General features: G+C 51.8%; 1 protein-coding gene across 1 annotated transcript in view; it reads left to right on the forward strand.

Annotated features, from left to right (window-relative positions):
• LOC125757307 (uncharacterized) overlaps positions 1 to 18,757 on the forward strand; it is a 48,604-nt gene that overhangs the window by 899 nt on the left and 28,948 nt on the right. The gene's annotated exons all lie outside the window — the stretch shown is intronic.

The raw sequence follows: 18,757 nt of genomic DNA on the forward strand, positions 1-18,757 counted from the left end.
TAATAACTGTATTATTAGAAAGGGAGAAGTGATTTGGGCAATTATTGACCTGTGTCCGTACAGAGAATTGTATATTATTTATTTTGACGTAATTTATTTCGGTTGGGGCGCGCCCTTAAATCGAAGTGGCGACCACGCAGGCAAATGTGGTCGAGAGTCATTTTGGGCTTCGTGTCCAGTGGCAGAAAGAAATTTCGGGAGGGGCATGTGGCCAGTGTGCCACTCCTGGAAACGCCTCTATGTCCGTGCTCCCTGTCTTCTGCAAAGCGGCAGAGAAAATTCTGTGCTGTGTGTTCACTAAATATATAAATAAATATCACTTGTTCACGCCGTGTCAATTCGGAATCGGAAAAAAAAACAAATCTACTGAGCTAGCGCTTCTTGAACGAAAATAACACATTCTGCCACAATTTGAGAATAGAGCTTTCGTAACAGGAATATTGATTGACTTTTCAAAGGTGCTTGATCTTGTAAAACCAGGAATTACTTCTAGAGAAGCAATGGTTCTACGAAATTGGAGGACAAGGTGCAGAACTAATGAAATGTTATTTATTAGGAAAGAAACAAATGGTCAAGGTAAATATTATCAAATCAGAAGTTACGCCGCTTTTCTCTGGTGCCCAGCAAGGCAGTATATTAGGGCTACTACTTTTCAACATTTACCTCAATCATAACGAACAACCAAGATTGCAGATTTATGATATATAAACACGATGCAAGCATTTTTTATTAGGAAGCGGCATTCATGAACTAATACAATGGTGTATAATGGCCATGGTGATGTTGTAAAAATTTAATTATATACGAGTGAATGGAAAAAAAAGAAAAAAGCGGTAATTTACAGGCCGATAAATAAAGCAGTTTTTCCACATGGTAGTACTGTATTTAAACCCAAAGAAATAGGAATAGTTGATCAGTTTAACTTGGGCTGTGCATCATCGTGCTGTCTTCAGAAAATGTATATATTGCAAAAAAACTCTTCGTAATGTCCTTGATGCGAACTGTGGGGCGCCCACCAATCGTGTTTTCTTTATATTAGCACAATCAGAATCTTTGATCTATATTAGTACAGGATAAGCGTTCGCATCAACATAAAACCCCAAAATATTGCTAATCACAACCGACATCTCGCTAACTTGGAGGAACAGAAAACTGTTTAACCATTCCGACAACTCGAAAACTGGTTGGTGACAACAGCACGCATAAATACAGGGAAAGAGCACCGCCAACAAACACTCACAGAAACTTTGCCGTGTGCGCTGTTATGACCTTACGTTGCACGGGTTGTCTTTGATATGTGCAATTATGTTTTTTGTGGAGGAAGCAATTTGCGCTGTGCGTTCATAGTGCGGATATCACTGTGCTTGATCCTTTCTTGCCTATTTGGCTATGTAGCATGCTGTTTTTGCTATATACCGTATGTGTGTGATGATTTGATTTTGAAATGCCTATCGATGTTGCCTGGGATTCAGAGGCGGCGGCTCAGTCAAGCTGCTCCGGGGACTGGCCTTTTTCAAGAGCAGAGTTCACAGCTTTATTTGCGGAATTCATACCCAAATTCCTACGCGCGTACTCACACACACACACACACACACACACACACACACAAACACACACACACACACACACACATCTATATATGTGTGTGTGTGTGTGTGTGTGCGGTGTGCGACACCGAGTTGCTTCGAAGACAGACGCACTTCGTTCTCCTCTTCCTTTCCCTCCGTTGTCGCTTCGGCGTAACACTCCTCCTTTCCCAGACGAAGCCCTCTGGGCGAGTATAAATTACGTGCGCTAAGAGTCACGTGGATGACAGCGCTTTAGGCGGGCGACGTGAGCAAGCTGAGTCTTCCTAGAACGGTAGCCGTGAGCTACGAGGCGAGTTACGAATACGTGACATCACTTAAGCGATCGACGATGACGAAAGGGCCGGTGTAACGAGCCAGAAACTTTTGACACAGACCGCGCTTGCGAAGTGGTGTCCAAAGCCACACTTTGTCCCCTTTTTCGTACGACACGTCCTTGTGTCGCGAATCGTAGGCGAACTTGGAGCGGTCCTGGGACGCCAACGTACGGAGCTGAGCAATGCGACGTGCTTCTTCTGCGCGGCAGAGAGTCTGGGCAATAGAAGAGTCCGCACGAGCGTTTAAAGGTAGAATGGTGTCAAGGAAGCTTCGGGGTGGTCCAACATAAAGAAGATAGAATGGACTGTAACCAGAAGTTTCATGCTTTGCAGTGTTGTAGGCGTAGGTGATAAAGGGCAAGATGTCATCCCAATTTTTGTGCCTGGAATCGACGTACATCGAAAGCATGTTGGTCAATGTCCTGTTGGTGCGCTCGACGAGACCGTTTGTCTGCGGGTGATACGGGGTTGCGTGGCGAAACTGACAAGCACAGAGACGCAAGAGCTCTTCTACTACATCGGCCACGAACTGGCGACCACGATCGCTAACAATAATACGAGGTGGTCCATGGCGCAGTATAACCGAAGACAGGAGGAAACTCGATACATCGATAGCCGTGGCCGTTGGCATCGCTTTGGTTTCCGCATAACGTGTCAGATGGTCAACGCAGACTATAACCCAACGGTTGTTGTTTGATGAACGTGGAAATGGGCCGAGAAGATCCACTCCAACCATTTCGAAAGGCGATGAGGGTGGTGTCACAGGGTGAAGGAGACCGACCGGAGCAGTATTTGGTCGCTTGAATCGCTGACCCTTATCACAACTGGCCACATACTTTTCTGTATTGCGTCGCATACTAGGCCAGTAGAAGCGACACAGTATGCGGTGGTACGTTTTGGCGAAACCCATGTGCCCAGCAGATGCGTCATCGTGCATAGCATGAAGTACGCGCGTTCTCAAATTTTTAGGGACCACTAAAAGAAGGCGGGCACCATCAGCTGTGTAATTCTTTTTGTATAGCAAGCCATCTTGAATAACAAAGTCGTTTTTACCTATCGGCTGAGCGGCTGAATCGAAGAGGGCATCCAAGATGCGGTCGTTGCGCTGTTCTTTCCGGAAGGTGGCGAGATCAGGAAAAGCAGTATCGTCGATGGCAGCTAGAAAATCGTCAAAATTGTCAGCGTCACATGCAGTTGTTGGTAGAGGGAGCCTCGAGAGACGGTCGGCGTCAGCATGATGGCGGCCACTCTTGTAACGGATTTCAAAGTCAAATTCTTGCAAACGTAGCGCCCATCGCGCAAGGCGGCCAGACGGGTCACGGAGACCAACCAACCAACATAGGGAATGGTGGTCAGTAATGATCGAAAAGTGCCGCCCGTAGAGATATGGGCGGAACTTATGGACAGCGAAAACCACAGCGAGGCACTCTTGTTCAGTCTGTGGGGATTGAGGCTTGCCCGTCGCCATTGCGCGGGTTTTTCGCCTATTTCTGCCATCCTCATGTCCGATCATGTCGCTCCCCTCCTCCGCCGTCCTACGGCGCTGGGCGAGCGGGGGTGACGTTAACCCCCTCACCCCGGCGCCGGATCGCGACGGTGGCGCCACGTTCGAGTCTCGCGTGCTCGCGTCTCGCGAGACGTTTTGCGCGGCGAGTCAGACACTCTCTGGACCTCGTAGGGTAAGCACGCATTTTCTTTCCTGTCCGTCGGCTCCTTTGTTTGGGCTCGCTCGGACGGAGTTCGCCAACGGTGCCTTGCGCCAGCGGCGAGCGCTTACCTTACGTTGTCCTTTCCGAACGCTAGGCTGAAGAGCGGTGCGGTGCATTCGCGCGTGGTCTTACTACGCCGAAACCGTATCTATCGAAGCCAACGCGAGCGGAGTTTGCCCTTGCTCGAGCGATCGGGCCCTGTTTTGGTCGCTGATCGTGAGAGCTCGCAGCATAGTCGCGAGGGAACGTTTCTCTCAGCGGCGTGTCCCCGTGAGCCCTTTTGCCCGCGGAGACGTGCTCGCGGCACCCTTTGTGTTGTACTTTCGCCCGTGGCGTGGTTAAGCCTGTTTTGCTTCTCCCGCCGCCTTTGGGAGCGGGCGTTGTACTGCGTTTTGTGGTGTTGCCGCAGGCAATAAAATGTTGCGGGTTTCGAGAGCAGTACTGTGTACTTGCCGCGCTACGCTCGGCGCCTTGTTTGCGCTTGGACGTACGTGTGCAGCGGCGCGCTAGTTCACGCGAGGCGACGGCAGACGCGGCCCTGTGGCTCGCTAAGTCCGAACCCACGCTAGTGGCCGTACTCCTGTGAGATACGTGCACACTACAAGTCACGGTGTAATTCTTCTCGGCCTTGCTCAATGAACGACTGGCGTAGGCAACGGCATGCTCGGCGTCATCGAAGCGCTGGATGAGAACAGCGCCGAGACCTATTCCACTTGCGTCGGTGTGCACTTCTGTTGTAGCTGAAGGGTCAAAATGGCGCAGTATGGGCCCAGAAGAGAGAAGGAACTTAAGTTGGCGAAACGAAGAATCACAATCCGCTGTCCAGATGAAAGGCGTATCCTTGCACAGCAATGAAGTCAAAGGGTAGGCAGTATCAGCGAACTTGGGCACAAACCGTCGAAAGTAGGAGCAAAGACCCAAGAAACTTCTTAGTTCGCGTTGTGATTGCGGTTGTTGAAAACTGCTAACTGCAGCAACCTTCTGAGGGTCTGGACGCACACCGTGCTTGTCCACGAGATGTCCAAGTACAAGCGCTTCTCGTTGGCCGAAGTGACATTTCTTCGAGTTCAGGGTAAGGGCAGCTTGTTCAAGGCACGTTAAAACAACGTCAAGTCGATTATTGTGTTCGGCAAAAGTGCGACCAAAAATGACGGTGTCGTCAAGGTAACATAAACAAATCTCCCATTTCAGGCCGCGTAGTACCGTGTCCATAAACCTTTCAAGCGTTGCAGGAGCGTTGCACAAACCAAACGGCATGACATTGAATTCAAACAAGCCGTCTGATGTGACGAAAGCGGCTTTCTCTTTGTCGACGGAATGCATGGGTATCTGCCAATAACCCGATCGGAGGTCCACAGATGAGAAGTAGGATGCGGAATGAAGACAGTCGATAACGTCGTCTATACGGGGAAGTGGATACACATCCTTTTTCGTCACAGAATTGAGGCGCCGGTAGTCTACGCAAAACCTCCAGGACCCGTCTTTCTTTTTCACGAGGATGACCGGCGCAGCCCATGGGCTAGCAGAATCTTGGATGACGCCCTTGGCCAGCATGTCGTCCACCTGTTCAGCGATCACCTTGCGTTCAGATGCGGACACGCGGTATGGTTTCTGCCTTATGGGATGCGTGGACCCTGTGTCGATCCTGTGGCGAGCCCGCGTATTTGGAACACGAACTTTGGTAGCGTCCTGGGTGAAATCAAACAATGAAGCATGCTTGCTAAGGACGCTGACCAGGGCTTGACGCTTCTCGGAGGGTAGTGCCTTGTTGACCATATTCAGGAACGGTGACGAGTCTTCAGGGATACCAGGGCCAGTTTCATGCGCTCGGCCTTCGAGCGAGGCGTCATTACTTAAGGCGTCTAGGGTGAGGCTGGTATCCGCTTCAAACGAGGCAAGTCGCATACCGCTGGGTAGCACAACAGGCTGGTTTGATAAATTTGACACCCACAACGCACTTGTTCCACAGTCCACAGAGATAATACAACGAGGTACAAGCACACCTTTCTTCGCAATGACCGAAGGCACGGGCTCAACAATAGCATCAAATGCTTCGGTGTCGACACGACCAACAGTAACTTGGACGCTGGACAAGGAACGTGCCGGTAAGACGGAATCTTCAAGGACCGCGAGGGTGCACGAACATGTAGCAGGTTGGTCGGCAAGAGGAGAGAGGAAGAGCTCGCCAGTACCCCAGTCAAGAGTGGCACCGTACTGTTGTAGGAAATCTAGTCCAAGAATGACATTATGCGTGGATTTAGCGAGCACTGCGTATTCGGCTTGATACACGTTATCAGAGAAATGAACGTTCGCGGTGCACACACCAAGGGGTCGGAGCAATTCTCCACTCACAGCACGAAATGTGTTATCGTTATTCCACCGAAACATCACCTTACGGCCTAATTGGGTTTTGAAGTCCATGCTGATAACGGAGACACTCGCTCCCGTGTCCACTAAAGCCAGCGTAGTAACATTGTCCACAGAAACACGAATCTTGTTATGACACACGGTGACTGGCGGAGGCATAGGGGCATGTAGCTGAAGATGACTGGCGACCTCACCTCCATCGGTCGCACCGCCTAGTTTCCCGGTGGCGGTGACGTGAGACGTCGTCGAGGAGATGGGGACCTTCGGTGGCGCGAAGACGGCGGCGTCAAGCTCCGCACAGAAGCCGGCGAGTCGCTGCGGTATTTCACCCGATGGCTTGTCCTGCTGTCAGAGTCAGAGGGCCAGTGTGTCCCGTCAACGGGCTGATTGCTGCGCCGATAGAAATTACGCGGTCGCTCATAGGACGGTGCTGACGTGCGACGGCGATTAGGAGAAAATCGGGCGACGTGGCCGCGGACGCCGCAGTTGAAGCATATAGGGCGCTCACGGGACGCACTGATATTGTCATTAGAAAGATGAATGGCCCGGCCGTCCCACTCCTGAGAAACTGCAGGTGGTCTGCGTGCGTAACCATCATACGACTGGTAACTCGGACGCGCATTCGTAGAAGGGCTTGGCACTCTAGGACGAGGCGCGAAGTTGTAGGCATCAAAGGAGGCGGCGTTGATGGACGTCGCGCCAAAGCCGCAGGGAGGAAAGGGCTCTCGGGCCTTAGGAGTCGGGAGAGAAGCCGCCTCACGTCGGTCGAGCTCTTCGCGCACTACTTGCCGAATCACCGACGCAAGGTCAGATGGGGCTGGAAGAACGTCGACACTGGCGACATTAGTTACGTTGGCCAGGCGTCCGAACTTTGGCGTAGTTCGTCGAGCGTTCAGAGCTTCAAATGTACGGCAGTGCATAATGACGTCACTTACAGACTCCAGATTGTCTTTTGCTATGAGGAACTGGTATACGTCCTCCGCGATCCCTTTCAGAAGATGACCAACTTTGTCCTCTTCTGTCATCCGAGGGTCTAGTGCCTTGCACAACTTGAGCACTTCCTCCTCGATATACGTCGTGCAGGTTTCCCCGGGAACTTGAGCTTGCTGCATGAGGGTTTGCTCGGCGCGCTTCTTTTACAGCGAAAGCTGTTATGAGATCATTTCTCCGGCCGTTTTACAGCGAAAGCTGTTATGAGATCATTTCACCGGCCGTTTTTGGCGCCGTAGTTGTCCGCCGCCGCCGCCGCCGCCGGTGTCCGTAACCAGTATCGCTCGAAATAAGAAAAAAAACTAAATAAGAAAAAAATTCCAGGATGGAACGAGGTTCGAACCTGGGTCCTCTGCGTGGGAGCCCAGTATTCAACCTCTGAGCCATACCGGTGCTTGAAACTGCTTTGCTAAAAGGTCCTATACAGGCTTCATGTCGGGAAGGAACCACATTAGCATATGCAATATAGCGTGGTAGAAGAATAAAATAAGCACCAAGCGTAGCACAACGCGAATTCTGTAACCAGGCGTCACACAATGCGAATTGCGCAACGAGCAGGTTGTTGAATGCTTCCAACCCATTACAAAGGACCCTGCCATAATTCTTCATCATCAGGCACAGCATCAACAAAGTGCGCATAATGCCTTACATGGGTACGCTTTCCGTAGAATGACAAAAAATGGCAGGGTGCCTGCTGGCCTACTTCTAAAAAATTACAATTATTTATAGCGTAGTGGGTTCCTCGCAAGTGCACTTGGATTGGTTGCCAAGGAAGCCCATAAGCGCATGATACACTTCCTCTGGGTCTCAGTAAAATTACAATGATTTATAGCGTAGTGGGTTCCTCGCAAGGGCACTTGTATTGGTTGCCAAGGAAGCCCATAAGCGTATGATCCATTTCCTCGGGGTCTCAGTAAAGTTCTTCGCTCCCCCCCCGTCTCTTTCCCACGTCAACGTATGTTATACAGCATGACGGGAGAGGGAAATAGCGACCGGGCGTCACCCAATGCAAATTACATAACTGGTGGGCCGTTTAAAGATTCCAACCCATTACAAAGGGCTGAGCCATAATTCTTCATCGTCATCAGTCGTCGCGTGAACAAAGTGCACATAATGCCTTACAGACGTGTAGCTGGTGCCTCGCTACTCCGCAGAATGACGAATAATGGCTTAGTAGGTGCTTCCAAACTTCACAAAAATTGTGATTTATGGCGTAGTGGGTACCTTTCTAGTGTACTTGTATTGTAGCCCCAAGAGAGCTTAACGGGCTCTAGAAACGCCGCTCTTCCAGCTTTCGCTGTGACTGTGCTGCGGTTTTAGCGCAGGCCTGGCGTTTTTTGGTGCCGTAGTTGACCGCCGCCGCCGCCGCCGCCGCTGCCGCCGCCGCCGCCGCCGCCGGTGTCCGTAACCAGTATCGCTCGAAATAAGAAAAAAAAACTAAATAAGAAAAAAATTCCAGGATGGAACGAGGTTCGAACCTGGGCCCTCTGCGTGGGAGCCCAGTATTCAACCTCTGAGCCATGCCGGTGCTTGAAAGTGCTTTGCAAAAAGGTCGTATACAGGCTTCATGTCGGGAAGGAACCACATTAGCATATGCAATATAGCGTGGTAGAAGATTAAAATAAGCACCAAGCGTCGCACAACGCGAATTCTGTAACCAGGCGTCAAACAATGGCGAATTGCGCAACGAGTAGGTTGTTGAATGCTTCCAACCCATTACAAAAGGCTCTGCCATAATTCTTCATCGTCATCAGGCGCAGAATCAACAAAGTGCGCATAATCCCTTACATGCGTTTAGCAGGTACCAACGCTCTCTGTAGAATGACGAAAAATGGCACAGTGCCTGCTGCCCTACTTCTAAAAAATTACAATTATTTATAGCGTAGTGGGTTCCTCGCAGGTGCACTTGTATTGGTTGCCGAGGAAGTCCATAAGCGCATGATCCACTTCCTCGGGGTCTCAGTAAGATTACAATGATTTATAGCGTAGTGGTTTCCTCGCAAGTGCACTTGTATTGGTTGCCAAGGAAGCCCATAAGCGCATGATCCATTACCTCGGGGTCTCAATAAAGTTCTTCGTGCCCCCCCCCCCGTCTCTCTTCCACGTCAACGTATACAGCATGACGGGAGAGGGAAATAGCGACCGGGCGTCACCCAATGCAAATTACATAACTGGTGGGCCGTTTAAAGATTCCAACCCATTACAAAGGGCTGAGCCATAATTCTTCATCGTCATCAGTCGTCACGTCAACAAAGTGCACATAATGCCTTACAGACGTGTAGCTGGTGCCTCGCTTCTCCATAGAATGACGAATAATGGCTTAGTGGGTGCTTCCCAACTTCACAAAAATTTTGATTTGTGGCGTAGTGGGTACCTTTCTAGTGTACTTGTATTGTAGCCCCAAGAGAGCTTAACGGGCTCTAGAAACGCCGCTCTTCCAGCTTTCGCTGTGACTGTGCTGCGGTTTCAGCGCAGGCCTGGCGTTTTTTAGCTGCGGGATCTCCGAAGCACTTCCTAATTTCATCTACGAACGTCTGCCACGTCGTCAAGCTTTCTTCATGGTTTTCAAACCATACAGATGCTGTTCCCTTAAGGAAGAGGCCTACATTGTTCAGCTGGCTGGTAGCATTCCAGCCATTAAACCGACTCGCCCGTTGGTAGAAGCTGAGCCATGCGTCGACATCCTCCCCAGGTTGTCCGGCAAAGGTTCGGGGCTCGATGTAGGGTTGCCATGGAATACTGGAAGGAGTTGGCAGGTTGTCGTTGTTGCCGTCTGAAGCCATCGCGGGTGGCAGGCCAGCAATTCGTCGACTTCGGCGAAGCTCCACGTATTGCGCCTCAGCGGTCGGTGCGTCGTCGTTCGTCGGGGGCGCCGTTATCGTACCCAGCACCTTCCACCAAAAACTGTTACGATGGGGTGTGTTTATTTACAAGTGAATAGATGAAAGGGACGAAGGGTTGCCGCGCTGACACCGAGTTGCTTCGAAGACAGACGCACTTCGTTCTCCTCTTCCTTTCCCTCCGTTGTCGCTTCAGCGTAACAATATATATATATCTAAAGTTGCAACCCAAGAGGTAGTATCGAATATTCGAAAGCAAAATCGCTTATCTAAAACCCTACCGAACAAGATGAAGAAGTGTTACGAAGCCTCAGTGGTACGTACGGTGTGCAACAGCAAGCTGAACATACACGTGTAATCAAAACCAACATACCAGCGTCAATAGCCACATTTTCAGAGCAGCCATGTCAAACACTGCTAAACGACACTTTCCGGAGGATCTTCGTTCACATGCTTCTCAGTCTCTCCACTTTAAGCCTGTATTGCCACGCGTGCTTTCTTTCACCCGCAAAGACTGTTAGCACCACGCTACAATATTTGAGAAGCTTGGCGATTGCTTGAGATCATTCCGGTAAGACTGCGCGCAGGGCGCGAATAGTGTAGTTTATTCGACAGCCTACGCGGTTACCAGCTATAAATCAGAGATCTTCGATAGGTCATGTTAAAAGCGGACGCGCTTAGCCGCTTGGTAGATTATGCGACGACCAACTACAGTGCTTGCTGCTAACATGTACAGCGTGTATTGCTTGTACAGGCGCCCAAGTCTCTAACAGGCGTGCGCGTGCAAAAGAGCATTCAAATGGGCTCATCGTTTGCTGGTCTTTTTCTTCTTAAGAACGTCACCTGATATTAGCGCACTACAGAACAACAGGCACCGGGAGAAGACGAATAGTTTTGCTCGCGTGTTATGCTCCGAAGGTGAGCGGTGCAGGAAGGAATCAAGGAAACGAAATATAAAGATACGCCATGCGCCACAATCTTGAGATAAGCCGAAAACACGGTTCGTCTGAAGTGCATTCGTGTGGGATGACCTCCTCAAGAAGGAACTGACTAACATACGATGAGTCTAGCTGAGCGCGATTTGGGCACATGCGCTTACACTCGCCCTGTTTGGAACTTTGCACCGTCATATAGTGCTGGCCCACAGAAACGTCGCCACTCACGCACGCTAGTTAAAGATTTGAGTGGCTGTTCGATAACTTTTCACGTCCTGGCCACACGTTCGCCTGAAAAAGTGGTTCGGCTTGAAAACGCCGACAGCTGCATTAGTCAAGGTTACGACCACGTACATGTGATGGAGGTGCTGTTCGTTCACGTGCCGGACGCCCCTGTCAAGCCGTGAGCCCAGCCAAGATCGCAAAGCCATCGGCACCATCAGCTACAGTCGAGCCAGCCGCAGACCAAAGAGACTACCACGCACCCCCAATAAAGACTCCTACCGGAAGGCCAAAAGCCACGGCTATGAAGATAGCAGCCACGATGACGGCCGCAGTGTCCCCTGCATCGATTGTGATGCAGCCGCCAATGTTCCGTGGTTCGCCATGTGCAAACACCGAAACCTGGCTCCAGACGTACGAAAGTGTCTCAAAATTTAGCGACTGGAACTCCCAGGGCAACCTGCACCAAGTTTACTTCTACCTGGAAGAAGCAGCAAGGACATCACTCGAGAATCGAGAATACACACTTCGATCCTGGGACCTATTTCGCAGCACTTTCTTGTAAATGTTCATGAGCGTCGTCTGAAAGAAATAGCGCCGCGGCCTTGCTGGAGACACGGGTGCAACTCCCGAATGAAAACGTGACCACTCGGGGAGGAAATGACCCGACTGTTCCACCACGCTGACCCGACGTGGCGGAGGAGAAGAGAGTCCGTTTCCTCATGCGAGGAGTCAAGCAAGAGCTGTCCCTCGGCTGATTCGGAACCCACCCAATAACATCCACGAATTTTTGTAGGAAGGTAACGCGATCGGGAAGACACTGGAAATGAACACCTGGCAGTACAATCGGCTCAATTCAGGACAGGAAATGCAAAAAATGCAATTGTCAAGCCTTGTTTAGACTAGCCACTATCTTAAAGAAGAGTCGTGATACCACCGCCCGAGAATTATCAGAAGCTTTTTTCATGCAATCATTGGGGTCGCAGTGCATTAGTGTGCCTTGCATTACCTTGTTTTCCTCTGAATTTTGTTTTTTTGGATTCGCTTTCTTGATTGCGCTCAGGTGTCCAATGTGTGGTGGTTGTGCGCATAGGGTGCACGGCGCATGTCCTACCGGTATCTGGTTGCTATAAAGAGTGGAGTGACGCAATAAACCATGTCAGTTGAGGGTAGCGCTGTGTTCCGTCTTCTTTCCTGTGGTGTCGTATTTTTGCGCTAAAAAAGCAATATGGATTCTCACCAACTAGCTCGCCAACGCATTCTCTTGAACGGTTGCCTACTTGAATGAATTCGTGGACGTCAGCAATACTTACGCCATTTTCAATACCGAACATGCTGCGGCCAACCGAGGTCCCCAACGAGCCTTCTACATCAATCCGAGCCTTCCGAAGAACAACAAAATCACAGCATAACCGCGGGGTGAATGATGATGAGTGGGACGCAGCTCCGGAGAAAATCATCGGTAAACCGTGAAGCCCTTCCGTGAAATTCGCCCAGTACATCATATAAAGGGTGTCAAACAGCGTGTATATATTAAACATCAAACTTTTATTGTACTGTTGGTTTCCATTGTCCCTTCATTATCACCGCTTTGTGATCGGTGAAACGCAGGGAATATGTCCGCTCCCGAGCGAAAGAGAAAGCGCGCCAAGAGCGAGCGCCTTGTCTGCCTCCATCCGGCGACGAGCGAAAGAGAAAGAGCGCCAAGAGCGAGCGCCTTGTCTGCCTCCATCCGGCGACGAGCGAAAGAGAAAGCGCGCCAAGAGCGAGCGCCTTGTCTGCCTCCATCCGGCGACGAGCGAAAGAGAAAGCGCGCCAAGAGCGAGCGCGTTGTCTGCCTCCATCCGGCGACGAGCGAAAGAGAAAGAGCGCCAAGAGCGAGCGCCTTGTCTGCCTCCATCCGGCGACGAGCGAAAGAGAAAGCGCGCCAAGAGCGAGCCGAGGCCGCCGTTGTCTGCCTCCATCCGGCGACGAGCGAAAGAGAAAGCGCGCCAAGAGCGAGCGCCTTGTCTGCCTCCATCCGGCGACGAGCGAAAGAGAAAGAGCGCCAAGAGCGAGCGCCTTGTCTGCCTCCATCCGGCGACGAGCGAAAGAGAAAGCGCGCCAAGAGCGAGCGCCTTGTCTGCCTCCATCCGGCGACGAGCGAAGAGAAAGCGCGCCAAGAGCGAGCGCCTTGTCTGCCTCCATCCGGCGACGAGCGAAAGAGAAAGAGCGCCAAGAGCGAGCGCCTTGTCTGCCTCCATCCGGCGACGAGCGAAAGAGAAAGCGCGCCAAGAGCGAGCGCCTTGTCTGCCTCCATCCGGCGACGAGCGAAAGAGAAAGAGCGCCAAGAGCGAGCGCCTTGTCTGCCTCCATCCGCGACGAGCGAAAGAGAAAGCGCGCCAAGAGCGAGCGCCTTGTCTGCCTCCATCCGGCGACGAGAAAGAGAAAGAGCGCCAAGAGCGAGCGCCTTGTCTGCCTCCATCCGGCGACGAGCGAAAGAGAAAGCGCGCCAAGAGCGAGCGCCTTGTCTGCCTCCATCCGGCGACGAGCGAAAGAGAAAGCGCGCCAAGAGCGAGCGCGTTGTCTGCCATCCGGCGACGAGCGAAAGAGAAAGAGCGCCAAGAGCGAGCGCCTTGTCTGCCTCCATCCGGCGACGAGCGAAAGAGAAAGCGCGCCAAGAGCGAGCGCCTTGTCTGCCTCCATCCGGCGACGAGCGAAAGAGAAAGAGCGCCAAGAGCGAGCGCCTTGTCTGCCTCCATCCGGCGACGAGCGAAAGAGAAAGCGCGCCAAGAGCGAGCGCCTTGTCTGCCTCCATCCGGCGACGAGCGAAAGAGAAAGAGCGCCAAGAGCGAGCGCCTTGTCTGCCTCCATCCGGCGGCGAGCGAAAGAGAAAGCGCGCCAAGAGCGAGCGCCTTGTCTGCCTCCATCCGGCGACGAGCGAAAGAGAAAGCGCGCCAAGAGCGAGCGCCTTGTCTGCCTCCATCCGGCGACGAGCGAAAGAGAAAGAGCGCCAAGAGCGAGCGCCTTGTCTGCCTCCATCCGGCGACGAGCGAAAGAGAAAGCGCGCCAAGAGCGAGCGCCTTGTCTGCCTCCATCCGGCGACGAGCGAAAGAGAAAGAGCGCCAAGAGCGAGCGCCTTGTCTGCCTCCATCCGGCGGCGAGCGAAAGAGAAAGCGCGCCAAGAGCGAGCGCCTTGTCTGCCTCCATCCGTCGACGAGCGAAAGAGAAAGCGCGCCAAGAGCGAGCGCCTTGTCTGCCTCCATCCGGCGACGAGCGAAAGAGAAAGAGCGCCAAGAGCGAGCGCCTTGTCTGCCTCCATCCGTCGACGAGCGAAAGAGAAAGCGCGCCAAGAGCGAGCGCCTTGTCTGCCTCCATCCGGCGACGAGCGAAAGAGAAAGAGCGCCAAGAGCGAGCGCCTTGTCTGCCTCCATCCGGCGACGAGCGAAAGAGAAAGCGCGCCAAGAGCGAGCGCCTTGTCTGCCTCCATCCGGCGACGAGCGAAAGAGAAAGAGCGCCAAGAGCGAGCGCCTTGTCTGCCTCCATCTGGCGACTCCGAGCGAAAGAGAAAGCGCACCAAGAGCGAGCGCCTTCTTTGCCGCCATCTGGCGACTCTGAGCGAAAGAGAATGCGCGCCAAGAGCGAGCGCATTTTACGATCGCAGGCATCCAATGACATGCGCCATTCGCATAATACAAGCGCCATCTGTCATCTTTAAACAGCAACTCGAAGAAATGCATGAAACGCCATCTAGTGAGCGATTCATTAAACTAGAGCTCTAAGAAATACATCAAACGTCATCTAGTTAGCAATTCATTAAACAAGAGCTGGCTACCTACATACTACTACTACTACAACACAGGAGGGAACGGCCCACACCTTAAAGGCCAACTCCGGCGATTTTTTGGCCATGTCAAAGTAATGGTGCTTTTATATTCCTGAGACGCTCCTGTCACGGGTCCGATAGCAGAAACACTCGGCAAATTGGAGAATAATTTTAAATAAGCAAAAAAACGCAACACCGAAACCCAACCGAGCATACTGTCTTCGCGTGACGTATAAGTGGTTACAAAACCGGAAATCATGCAAAGCATGCCGGTCCCGCCAACGCGTAGTATGAAAGCTGCGAAAGCGGCGAAGAGCAGACGCTCATTTGAAAGGTGACTCCGTCGGAAATCTTGTGTGTGACTGACCGTGTCACGTGCACAAGCTGAGCTGTCGGAAAATGACAGCTGCGATTCCGACGCATTTGGAGGCCAACTGTAATGGCCATTCCTCTTCGATGAAGTGGAACTCACCTGTTTAGCTGTTTGCTTGCCTGGTTGCACATTCCACCGCCAGATGGCACCACCTGTCCAGGGAGCTCAAGTTTGTGGGGCCGTGATCGGGTAAAATGCTATCGCTGAGAAGTTCGCGGACTAACTAAAGCTTCTTAATATTGCTATGGGAAGAGTGCATAAGTTTGGCAATAGCGGCGTTCAACATCGCGTTGGTACGGCCGAAGGAATGTAATATAAGCCAAGTATGAGCCACCTTTCGCACCATTAGGTTACGTTGTTTCGCACGACACGAAGCTCATCGTATACCGATATAGGCCCGGTCACGGTGCACCCTGTATATGCTACGGGAAGTGTTTCCGTGGTGTTCACGCATGTGCATTCTTTAGCCGGTACGGTATTACCGTACTTTCCGCGCGGTAAACGGCATTGCTAGCTAAAACACTAATATAGAGACGCAGGGTAATCGTTAGGAGCGAGTGTTTCGTGACTGCCAACGGGGAATCGTGTGCAGCCCACAACGCGACACCACTTACCACTCGTCGCACGCATTACCACAAGGAAGTGAAATTCACACGCCCAGCCAACGAAGCGCTCGCCAAACACTCGCGATTGTTGCCTTGCGTACAGCAGACGCTCTAGGGGCCCCTCGGTTCCGTCACTTCCGCTTAACAAAAATGACGTCACGCACCCAATGTTGCCAATAATTTTGGGAAGCGAGGTGGGGAGAGTCGGGGCAATCAATAAAATTCATTTGCAATGAATCTGCGCATGTCTCCAGCTTGTAATTTGGCATATATAACGGGAACGTGAAAAGGAACGTACCCAGCGAATTTTATTGAGATCCATGGACCTTGAAAAATCGCCGGAGTTGGTCTTTAAGGACCTTCGCCCCTAAAAAGTCCATTTCAAAGCCCTGCCCTTGCAATTCAAGGACTGCTTCTCGTCATCGTCAAGAATTCGACAGACCCCAGTCGCAAAACATTGTGGCATAACACAAGATAGTGCCAGACCAATCCTCCAGAGCCCGCATCGAATTTCGACGCGAGAACATGAAGGCGTAAAGAAACAAGCGGACGAAACACTACACGGCGACATTGTCCAGCCGTACAAACGTCTGTGTGGATCTCCTGTGGTGCTAGCGAAGAATTAATACGGAACGCTACGTTTCTGCCTCAATTATCGTCGCCTGAACAAAATCACGAACCACGTGTATTCTCTTCCGCGGATAGACGACGCCCTGGATCGATTACACAACACTAAGTACTTCTCGTCGATGGAACTCAAGACCGGCCACTGACAAATAGAAGCAGATGAGAGAGACCAAGAAAAGACTGCCTTTATAACACCAGATGGCTTCTTCGAGTTCCAGGTCATGGCATTTGGTCTTTCCTCTACACCTGCGAATTTTCAACGAGTTATGGACAGAGTACAGGCTTGAAGTGGCAGACTTGCCTCGTGTACATGGACGACGTCGTTGCGTTTCTCTCAAGCTTCGACAAACACCTCCAGCTCGTTGACGCTGTACTTTAAGCAATCAAGACCTCCGGACTAACCCTAAAGCCAGAAAAGTGCCGCTTTGCGCACGAGGAGGTGTTGTTATTGGGCCGCGTGAGTAGCAAGTCTGGTGGTCGCCCCGACCCATCGTAAACGACTGCCATCACTGCCTTCCCGCCACCTACGGACGAAAAGGCCGTACGCCGATATCTCGTCTTCTGCGCCGGTTACAGACGCTTCGTCAGGTGATTTGCACGAATCCCCGAGCCACTAACTCACCTCCCGAAAACAGACGTAGAATTCATGAGGGAAACGGAAGAAATCGAAGCATTTCAAGAACTGAAACGACGCCTGCAGACGCCTCCGATACTTGCGCATTCCGACGAATACGGCCACACGGAAATCGACACCGACGTAAGCAGTGTAGGGCTCGGAGCCGTCCTTGTGCAGAGGACTGACGGACTAGAAGGAGTTACCAGTTGTGCTAGCCGGACGATAACTAAGGCGGAAGCCAGCTATTCCACAATAGAAACGGAGTCCCTTGCCATCATCTGGGCTACATCAAAGTTACGCCCCTACGTTTACGGTACGCCCTTCAAAGTTTTACGCGACCAGCACGCCTTGTGTTGGCTAGGACTTGAAGGACCCTTCAGGTCGCCTCGCACAGTGGAGTCTGTGAGCTCAGTAATTCGACATTACCGTCGTTTACAAGTCTGGGCGAAAGCACTCTGACGCTGACTGCCTGTGTCGTGCCCCCACTGACCCACCGTCCCAGGACGACCAGGACAGTCACTGCTTCTTGGAAACCTTAAGTGCTGACGACTTCGCTAAATGACAACGAGCCAATCCGGAAATCAGACGCTTTGTCGAATACCTCTAGGGCAAGAGCACCGTTGTTCAAAAGGTATTCATGCGATGACTGGCATCGTTTTTCTTGAGGAACGGCGTTCCCCTGAAGGTGAATTCCTCGCCACTTCAACCAACTAACTGCTCGTTATACCTTCAGCATTGCGTCCAGATATTCTGGAAGCTTTACATCAGGGCGCGATGGCTGGGCACCTTGGATTTTCCCGCACGCTAGCGAGGAGAAATGAAAAGTACTGCTAGCGTCGCCTCACTGCCAACGTGAGCCATTGTGTAAAGACTTGCTGATATTGTCAGCGACGAAAAACACCTCCGACTAGGCCAGCTGGACTTCTGGACCTCGCCGGCCGTTTCAGAAATTTGTTATGGACTTACTGAGGCCGTTGGGGACGCCGACTTCTGGGAATTAATGGATCGTAGTAGCTACCGACTACCTCACCTACAGGGGCGTAGCCAGAAATTTTTTTCGGGGGGGGGGGGGGGTTCAACCATACTTTATGTATGTTCGTGGGTGCGTTTGTATGTGTGCGTGTATATATGCGCAAGCAGAATTGAAAAATTTCGGGGGGGGGGGGGTTGAACCCCCCCCCCCCCCTTGGCTACGCCCCTGCTCACCTACTATGCCGAGACAAGGACCCTGGCCAATGGCAGTGCCGCCGAGGTAGCGAAGTTCTTCGTTGGGAACATCGTCCTGCGTCATGGCGACCCAGAGGTCGTCAACACCGACAGAGGTATGGCCTTTACTGCTGACCTAACTGAGGTGATCTTGAGATACAGCCAATGAAGCCACCACCGGACCACAGCCTACCACCCACAGACCCATGGCCTCACCCAGCATCCAAAAAAGACCATCGCCGGCATGCTGGCCATGTACCTCGACGTCGAACACAAGATGTGGGATGTCATCCTTCTGTACGTGACCTTTGTGTGGAACACGGCCTCGCGATAAACGACGCAGAGGACGCCATACTATGGAAGGAGTCCACCGACGACGCTCGATGCCATGCTATCTAACGTCACCGACGAAACGGTTCTCAACGACCGAAACTGTACCTGTTCTCAACGACCATGCTGTGCCTGTGAAAAATGAAGAACAAACACTGTAACATTTCCTTATTAGTGCAACGTGTTCCCATTAGTAACACGAAGAACGAAAAGGTACTGTGCAGTTATG

The sequence above is a fragment of the Rhipicephalus sanguineus genome, chromosome 2 (assembly GCF_013339695.2).
Source record: "Rhipicephalus sanguineus isolate Rsan-2018 chromosome 2, BIME_Rsan_1.4, whole genome shotgun sequence".
Lineage (NCBI taxonomy): Eukaryota > Metazoa > Arthropoda > Arachnida > Ixodida > Ixodidae > Rhipicephalus > Rhipicephalus sanguineus.